The 10,359-nt window shown below is 39.6% G+C and overlaps 1 long non-coding RNA gene across 1 annotated transcript in view; it reads right to left on the bottom strand.

Annotated features, from left to right (window-relative positions):
• Positions 1 to 1,800, bottom strand: part of LOC125753051 (uncharacterized) — a 46,225-nt gene extending 44,425 nt beyond the window's left edge. The window contains exon 1 of the long non-coding RNA XR_007403940.1: positions 1,436 to 1,800. This is a non-coding gene — a long non-coding RNA (uncharacterized LOC125753051). The remainder of the gene's footprint in view (positions 1 to 1,435) is intronic.
• Positions 1,801 to 10,359: the final 8,559 nt, after the last annotated feature.

Consider the following 10,359-nt stretch of genomic DNA (forward strand, 5'->3'; position numbering starts at 1 on the left):
ATTTCATGAAACAGAAAATATTCTAGAAAACCATGTAACCAAATATGCTCACAAAGACCCAGAAAAATCGAAATCACCTTAGAACCCTCTCAATAAACTAAAGAAGTAGTTAAAAATTTCCCACAAAGGAAAACATTTCCTTGAAATACTCCTTCTAATGCATTCTACCAAGCTGTCAAGAAGCAGATTATCCCACTTTTTTAGAGATGAAAAAGAGAAGAAATACTATCTAACATATTTGGTGAGACTAGCATATCTCTTACACCAAAACCATGAGGAGTCAGCTTGAAACAGAAAATCATGAGCCAACCTCACATGAAAAAGAGTAGCAACAAACTAAATCCGGGAATATACAAAAAAAGATAATACGCTATTACCAAGTTGTGATTATTTCACAAATTCGAAGTTGATTCAACACTAGAAAACTATGCGATTACTTCATTATACTAAAAGACTAGAGGACAAAGTCAAAATCACCCCAATAGGTACAGCAAAAGCATTCACTGTGATGCAGCCACCATTTAGAATAAAATTCTTTGCAAACCAGGAATAGAAGGGATCTTCTTTAACGCAATAAAAGATATCTACAGAAGCACCTAGGACAACAGTCACACAGATTATCTTTAAAACCAGGAATGTGACAATATTGCTTTCTACCACTACTTCTATTCAGCGTTGTACAGGAGATTCTTAGAATAAGACAAGGAATGGAAATACAGTATATAATTTCATTTATGCACCACTTTTAAAATGACAAAATCAGAGACATGGAGATCAGACTAGTGGTTAGCAGGGGTTAAGAAGGGGGTAAAGACGAGAGGGAAGTTGAATGTGATTCTAAAGAAACAACACGAGCGGCCCTTGTGATGAGATGATTATGTATCTTGACTGTACTAATGTCAATTATTCCAGTTGCGATATTGTACTATATTTTTGCAAGGTGTTACCAATGGGGAAAACAGCATAAAGAATACATGGGATCTCTGTATTATTTCTGCATTTAAATCTACAAATATCTCAAAATAAAAAGTTTAATTGAAAAAAAAAACAGATTTTTCATGGAACTTAACAAACTGCTGCTAAAATGGATACAGAAAAGCAAAGACGCTAAGAATAGGCTAATGGGGCAGGGACATCATCAAAAATGGCAAATTAGGAACTACCGGGCTCCATCCCTTTTCAAAAGCAACTAATGAGCTGGCAAAAACTGTCAGAATGAACTCTTGAAGAACACGGAAATCCAATCAAGAACTTAACAACCAGAGGATAATTTTGGTGAAGAAAGAGACTGCTGCTTTGGAGGGAGAGCGTGCCGTGGCATTTTCAAGTGCCTCTACTCCCCTCCCCGTGCCCCTCAGATCTGCAGCTTGAGGACTAGCCCATACTATACACACTCCTCATGCCCTTTGCTAGTGACAGAGGGACCAATACTGACCTTAATCTCAAAGAGCTGTTCTTTGGGGTCTCCACATGTCTGGCAGGTTCCTCCATGACCAGTGTGAAGACTTCCCTTTGTTTCACCCAATTTGGAGCATTCCCAGGGCTGGGGTGGCTTTCCCAGGCAGCTTTTGCAAAGCATTTAAAGGCATAGGTACTGGGCAGGGCTTGGGCAAGGGAAATACTGGAAACAGGCGATGGGTAGATTGAGAAGTCTGGCAAGGCAGAGGATGGGAAAGGAGATAAATATAGGATAGGGATTTGAACAGCTTCCATGTAAACCAGGGAATGACACACACATGGCCAGGTTGGGATGTATGTCAGAAGCTTCAGAAGACCCAAGCTTCCACTACTGGTGAGCCTTCAATCTCCACATGAGTGGAAACTCTGGACTAAGGCGGAGTTTTAAATAGCATGGCTAAGCATTGAAGGACTGCCCTGACACGGAGCCCATCTACAAAGTAAGTTGTAATGCATATTTGGTCTGTAACTCCTACTTTTTTCTCTTCTCCCCTTGCCCTATATTAGTTAGAAGACAAATGCAAAAAATAATTATAAATATGTTACAGGGTGGAGATGGAGCTCTAGATGAATAAGGTTTTTCTCTATGACTAAAGAATAGTCTGAAGAAATTTTTACCTAAGGAATAATAACCAGTGGAGGAACTTGACCTATCAGATTGCAAGACTTATTACAAATATAATTGACAGTGCCAGCTTAGGGATCCATGGAGATAAACCTATAGACCAGTGGAACAGGACAGAGATTCCAGAACCAATCTACACACCTAGGTGGAAATTTGATATAGAGAGAACTAGTATTGCAAATCAGTGGCAAAAGGATGAATTTATCATTAACCTATGCAAGGACAACTGATGATCCATATGGGGAAAGAAGAAACATGGTGGTACCTTTGAACAATTCAGGATGAATCACAAACTTACATGGAGGAAAGCAAGACTTTAAGCCTCTAACAGAGTATATAGGAAAATGTGCTTAACACTTCAGGTAATAAATAATTTTTAAAGTAAACAAAAACATAAACCAAAAGGGAAAAGAGTGATAAAGGATTGCTACTGTCCAGAATAAATTTTGAAACCCTATGAATTAAAATGAAAATGTCAAATGGCCCATAGAAATGGGAAAAAGATATAATGAATAGTTTTTCACAGAAGATGAATGGAGACTAGGTGTGGGAAAAATTCCTCAATGTCAGTAGCAATCAAGGCAATGTCTATTAAAACTACCATGAAATGTCATATCCAAGCAGACCAGTAAAAAGTTAAAAATCTGGAAATGCCAGGTATTGGTAATATGTGGACTGTAGTCCAAGTATCTGTAGATACTTGTCATACACTATGGATGTAGAATAAAGTGGTTAAAACTACTTTAGAAAATTACTTTAGAAAGATTGGGACTAGATTTTAAGTTAAAAATTGAAATAAAAAAAGAAAAGAAAAAGAGAACAATTTGGAATTGCCTGGTACAGGTGCCTCTGTGTATATCCAGCAACATCACTTCTAGATATATATATTCTAGAGCAATTCTTAAAAACATGAACATGAGGAAACTGCCACAAAAACAGTTCTAATGAAACTTTTTTACAACAAATCAATCCAAATGCCCAACGACAGTAGAATAGAATACAATAATAAATTGGAATGTATCTTTGAAATGGAGTATTACACAACAATGAAGCACGAATTGCAGATAAATGCATCAACATAAATGGATCTCAAAAATCTACTGTGAGTGAAAATATCAGGTTATCGGATAATATATTATGATTCCTTTTACATAAAGCTCAAAAACAGGTAAAATGAAACAGAAAAGAGATACATTTTATATAAATATGCACATACATAGTCTCTATATAGATTAATATATATATGGCCAGATGGTAAAATGAAGAAAACAAAGGAAAAACTAACATAATTTCAAGATAGTGGGTATGTTTAGAGCAGAGGAACAGGGATGCAATTGGACAGGAACTCACAAAACATAGGCTTTCAAAAGCAAAAGTAATATCTTATTTCTTAGGCTGAGTTGTGAGCAGTGACCATTTTATTATTTATCAAATACTACTTATATATTACATACGTTCTCCTGGGGTGCTGTATTTCAAAATATAAAGCATTGTATTCACAATAAAATAAAAAACATTTTATTTACAATAAAAAGAATAAACAAAAAGAAAGTCTGCATAGGAAAAAAAAAATGGATCGAATCCATGTTTTAGAAAGCTTATTCTGGAGGACGTGAAGAAGAGAAACACCAAAGACTACTAGTATCTAGGAGGAAGAAAATGAAGTTCTAAACTCAGCAATGCCAATCAAGTAGAGATTTAAAAGAGAAACCTTGTGAACATTTAGTTGACAGAAGACATGAGAGGATATTGATGTGCTTTGTGCCTGGCTTGTTATGAGGGCGATGGTGACAAAAGAGGACTGCAGGGAAGATCTATTTAAAGCGTGGATGGTAGAACAGGAGTACATGATGGAAAGATAGACCCACAAGACAACGGTGTTTCCAAAGCCAAGTGAGGAATAAGAAGTTAGAGTTGATAATAGCTAGCTTCAACCACTGCAAAGCATATCCTGAGGTCACCTGCCAGTGTGTGATGTACAGGAATGGTTTTCTAGACTTGAGCATGGAAGGCTTTGGAACAGCAGCTTTGGGAAATTTAATAGAGAAAAAATGGGGGTAAATGCTGAATAGTGGTGAAGGCCCAGTTGAGGTTGGATGGCATGAACCTGTAGGAGGGCCATCTGGCATGATTCAGTACCCAGTCCAGCAACCTTGACTATCATTGAGTGGTTACCAAGCTTGCAATCATTCTCATGTCTAAAACATACAGACTCACACATGCAAGCTCTGGTACGTGCACTCGCATGCTCCAAAGCTTGGACTAATTTGTCAAAGGTCTATCAAAAACCATAGACCGCGGCATGGAGGAGACTTTGTAAAATCCCTGATACTAGGCAATATAATTTCAGTGAGTAGACAAGTATTTCCACCTAGGCACAGCTTCTTCAGGATTCTGGTAGGATAGCATCTCTGGGAACACTCCCATTTCTGGGAAAACTTACAAGTTACAAGAGGAAAGTTAGTGGGATGAACTACAACCCCCACTGTATCAGTGGACTCCAAGGCAGTAGCTGGGATTTTCACCTTCATTCTCCATTACTTATTACCCTCTCCCACCTTTAGTTACTACGCTGGCTGGTCCAGGTGGCTTGCCTGGTGATATGAGCTAAGTCATCATCTCTGAAATCTGTTTCTGTGGCCTTCTCAAGTCCCAGTTACCATATTTGCTTTTCACAATGAGCAGGAGAAGCACACATATTCCCCTTGATGTAGCAGCGGGCCTACCTTCTCATAATCATGGTCCATTACTCCTGCCAGGATGCTAACTTTCCTTGCTTCCTGACCCGCTATCCTAAGTGAAGTGGTGACTTTGAGTTCTATGATCCATGATGGAAGCATCCTTTTCTGAGAACAAGGACCTCGGGTTACTAGGAGAGATGAGGAGGACTATTACTACTTCCACCTCTAAATTTCCAGACCCATGTATTTTACTTATTGAGCCCACAGTACTAGTTAAAATTGTATAGCATATTTTCAAGAATTGGACTCCATTTTTTTAGTGGGGGTCATCTCTAAGCCAGGCCCTCCGCTGATAATATGCCTTTAAGAAGCCATACAGTATATGTCAGAGTCAAATGCCAACTGGGCTATAAAGGGCTATAAAGTCCCTTGTTCCAAGGTCTTGTTATGTAAGATTGTCCATCAGTAAGTCAGACAGTGAACCCTCAGATAGCGATGCCCACCAATGACCAACAAGCAAAAAATGCAAATCCGGACCTGGAGTATGAGTGGATCTCATGTAAGATGAAACACTGCACTTTCTATAGTACAAAGAAGCTGATGGGGTCAATGGCAGTCAATGGCAATCAACAGCAAGAAGCTTGTTGGTCTCCTCAAGGGATATTACTGTATCAGTGTCTGACGGTACTCACTTATGATGGAAAATTCTGGCTACATGGTCACTGGATGTCCTATGTTTAAAAGCTCAATTTCCTCCAGGGCCCAGTATAGTTCCAGGAGTTGCTTCTCAAATGACATATAGTTCCCTGCTGCAGATGATCTGGTCCTGCTCTAAATCCCTAGGGGCTTCTCTGTGACTTGCCTATTGGTCCTTACCAGAGGCTCCACGTGATGTCTTTCTCTTCCATAGATTTCTGCAGTACCATGGAATCCACCTTGTCACTGGCCCAGGGAGCAGGCCTAGTTGCATCAGAGCCTAAGACCTAGTCAAACTAGAGTCCTTCTCAGTCATCCCAGAAAGGAGTTACAGTATTCCCAAGTGCAGACTATGTTGCATCCAAATGCAAAGAGGCCTACCAAATTGCTTCTCTTTTAGTAGTAACAAATGCAAGATGCTGTTGGATACCCATCTATCTTGCTTCTAAAAACGCCATGTTCTGTGAACCACTCACATAGGTTCCCAAAGGTCAGTCTCCCCTTCCTACCATTATGACCTGTGACTCACTATGGTAATTGTGCCACCTTGTTTCTGACCATTAAGGGTTGCTACCTGGCTTCTACTCATTGGGGATCAGTACCATCCCCACTGTTACCAAGACCATTCTCTGACGACATCCTCTACAATTAGCCGGAGCCTACAGAGGATGGTTTGCCACTGGGCTTCTTAAAGATCCTGATGTCCCCGTTACCACCAGTACATCCCTTACTTCCTTGGTAAACTGAATGCCCTCCAGCCCTTGTGAAGAACTTGGCCAGTCAATATATTTTTCATCTTTATGTGGTAGATTCACTGTAGCATGCCTTCTTCCCTGAGCCTTGGGATGCCTTCCTCCACAATTTCTTCCATAGGACTCCATAGAGGTTCTAGGACTTTTGCCTCATTTATTGTAAAACCACTGGTTTTACCTAGTTCCGAAACAATCCCAGCAGTATATTAGAAATGTCCTTCATATCCCTGTAACATGAGAGAATGTCCCATATCAACAAATTCCCCCCCTCCCTACTTGATCCAACACTCTAATGGGCCATTCCAATGCATACTCTCCTGGCTCTTTCTGGAACATGCTAACCGGGTCTTACAAATCTCTATCCTTTTCCCAGTCAGCCTGTACTGAGATTTAGCCACTATTATAGATCTGGGCCCAAAAGGAAAGATGAGGGAAGACCAGAGAAGTAAAACCATTGTCTTGTAGGGGGTCTATCTCATTTAAGTCTTCTTCATAGTTTTCAAGAAAGGGGAGAATTTCTGTCTTCCAGCAAGGAATAAGTCTTCTATAGAACCAGCGGGTTCTGACAGATTCAAAGTCTCAGCATCTCATTCCCTCCTTTTCAGGGCCTAATTCTAACACAGAATTGCCTAGTCTGAGAATTTAGCCATCTCTAAAAGTCAGCCCTCTTTTACAAATTAGCATAGAATGACTAGGAGTTATCGGTTAGGTGTGTCTACCCTTCAACTACAGCAGATGAGAGCCTCAAATACTTACAGGAGGCCTTCTAACGATTTGCTTAAATTTGGAAGTTAATAGATTTAAGTGGGTCATTTTCTCCCTTTATGGAATCAACAGCACCTAAATACCTCAAATACTGGAAACATTGTACCAATTATTACATCTCCTCCACTTGTTCTCCGTCCCTATTCATCACAGGAAAAAGTCGTAGCAATGGCACCGCCACAGTATACCTGGGATGATCAATATTCCTCCACCATGAGTGGTCGGTATACATTGGCTGTTGTCTAGCCAACAAGGAATACAGCGTCAGAATGCCACCCTTAAAATTGCTTCCTAAGACCAGTTCTGCTTTCAACTATCTTAGATTTTGTGCCCTAGAAGCAGGCTAAGCAATGGATTCTTGTTTAGCTTATTTATTGAGAGAGACAGGACAGGGCAGAGGAAAGAACCAAGAGTGGATGTGGTCTTGGCTTCAGTCTGTTCCCATAAGAAGCTCTGGAGCAGAAACTCTACTACAGAGTTGATCACAGCTTGAGGCAAAAGGTTAAATTTTCTACCCTTGTGTCAAAGAGTCAATGTCTGCAGCACATCACAGGGGGCAGAGTTGAAAGTGGGTGTGTAGCCTTCCTGGGTGAGACACCTCCTGGTCCTCACTAGTCCAGGGCAATTCTGCAGAGAAGGGGACAGCTGTGAATGGTTATCAGCCTATACTACAGCGGCTAGGAAATGGATACACATCACAGCATGCAAGAGATCCAACAGCATCCACTAAACTACAATTTCTGAAGATATTCTTAGTGTTGCAAATTACAGTAGCACAGAAGAGCCATCCCATCACATCAAACCATAAACCTAAAGCCATGAAGTGGTGTGTTGGGAGCTGGCTTCTATCAGACCACAAGAGTGGATTATACATGGCTCTTCCCAATTCAGTAAGGTCATTTTGGAAGCTTGAAATTGCCCATTGTGGGAATATTTACACCATGGCAACCAGAAGAAGCTCACACCACGTCTATCTATCTATCTATCTATCTATCTATCTATCTATCTATCTACCTATCTATTCAGTGGAGAGAGGATGGTCAAGATGTTAGATATTTACCAGCACACGCAGAAGCAGTGCAAGATAAGAATCATTATTCTTCATTTTACATATGAGGAAAGTAAGCTAAGAAAGAGCAATTAAGTGAGAGTTTTAGAATTAAAACCTACTTCCACCTACTTCATTGTAATGGGAACATTAGGTTTAGTTCAACACACATTTATTGAATGACAACGATGTGTTGGCACCATTGTCACTAAGATGCGTTCTTAGTCCACAAAGGAAATGAGATGGGAGTTCAATCTTTGGAAAACCAAGAACAAGATATCTTGAAAGTTTGATTGAATCACTCCTGGTTATTTTCATATTTTTGAGATCTTAATAATATCCTAAAGATTTTTCCCTTTCAAGTTTATAAAATGAGGATTGAGAAAATTGAACCCCAATGCCTCTGTTTATGAGATACATACTTTGGAAATGCACAAAGCTTAATACGAATGAATGAACTGTTAATAAGAAAATTAATAATAAAGGCAACAGTCCCATTTCACATGGCTGAAGTCGTAGGTCCTTTAGAGCAAAGACAAGGGTGTCTCCAATATATTCTTCAACGGAGTCAAGACCACTTTTTGTTGTGGTATTTCAAGTGAGTTGGAACAACTTTGGGCTTTTATTTTAATAGGTGATTTTTAAATGTGATCAGGATTCTTCCTGGAGAAATAAGCAGCATCTTTCTCCTCCAACATTGGACCCCATAATCTTTTCAGAGCCAGAACTAGAGTTGTTCTAAAGGAAATGTTTCAAAATTAAGGCAGCTTCAGCTGCTCTTGGTATAAAGACCCCTGCACATACATTCAGGAAAGGTTGATGAGTCTAGTGCCTTCCCCTCTTCGGATGTTTGCTGGTTTGCCAGTTCCAAGACTCTGATATTTCAAACCTTCCCTTCTGTTCACCCATTTTTTCTTATATCTTTGCCCATAACCCGTTCTCTAGCTGTCCTGGGAACTCCACTTCATTTCTCATCCCAGCTACACTTGCTTGCCCTCTCATGACTATTTTTGGCTGAATACTACATCATGGTCACACTGTCATTGGTCTTCAAGTGCCACAAACATTACTGGCTTTCGAAAGAAAGGATATGCTGATGGAAGGGGAGAAATTAAAAGATGGCTTTCTAGTGCCACAGTCAAAGCTACAACCAGAACAACAGGGAAAGTCATAAGGCTGGCAAAGGTACCAACATGAGCGCCTTACTGGTTCATCCAGAAACCAGTTAATGTGTGCATACAAGCATTCACACACACACACCCATGCGCGTGCGCGCACACACACACACACACACACACACACTCCATATGATTCTATATCGTTTTCCTCACTGAACAAAGCAAAGGCAACAGTACTCTCCAAAGGACTTGTTCTTTCTGGGCAAAATTTTCTAAGATTGCTATCAGGGAAGGTTGTATCTGACAGACAAAGACCAAAAAAAAAAAAAATTGCCTGTTCCAAGAATTTACTGAACGATTTCATATTGTTGAATTCCACCCATTAACACATGGATTTAGATTCTAACAATGACTGACAGACATTTGGAAAGCAAAAGTAAAAGTTGACCTGCAGACAGTTCAAATTTGCCATATGCTTGCTGTCACCATTAACAGTTTGTAGACCATCCTAATTTATGCTTCAGCTGACTAACCTGATATATTTTAAAGCAAGTGAATACCTGTTTCTTTCTCAAATAAGGCATTTTATTTTTCCTTATTACTCAAAAGCATGACAACCTAATAAGTGATTAAGGGTAAATGTAAGATTTGAAAGGGAGGAATGTTTTTTCGGTTTTTTTTTTTTTTTTTTTTGCATCCCAGAACCGATCCCAAATATTTCCACCCGAACGGCTGCCTCACTGAGGAAAGTCTCTACCAATACCCATCAGGGACAATTTCAGAAATAAAAGTTCCTTCCTTCCACATGGCCTAATAGAAGTTTTAAAGAGAACTTCTTGGCACTTAAAAATCACTACAATTTAAATTGTATGTACTATAAACAAATGGCTCAGAATACTCCATCTTTAACCCAATTTTTGCCTTTTTGAGAAAGAATTGTATTACTCTCTCCTGGGTTTAAGTAACCAGATAGCCCATTAACTAGCTGCCCTTTCTTTTGTCTCTTGAAACTTCATTTCTTAGGCACTATTACAGATGGAAGAGAAAAGAGGAAGAAGTTAGTGTCAGTTGTTTTAAAACTTGACACCCCGGCGCAAACCTACTCATCCTTTCCTCTCCGTGCACTTAAGGATAGGTCTTCAACTTTTCCAGTTTTAATCAGATAGCCCAGATGGTCATGTTCATAGTAAAAATGTTATTAAAGCCCGAGTAAATA

Source organism: Canis lupus, chromosome 19 (genome assembly GCF_003254725.2).
Source record: "Canis lupus dingo isolate Sandy chromosome 19, ASM325472v2, whole genome shotgun sequence".
NCBI classification, from domain to species: domain Eukaryota; kingdom Metazoa; phylum Chordata; class Mammalia; order Carnivora; family Canidae; genus Canis; species Canis lupus.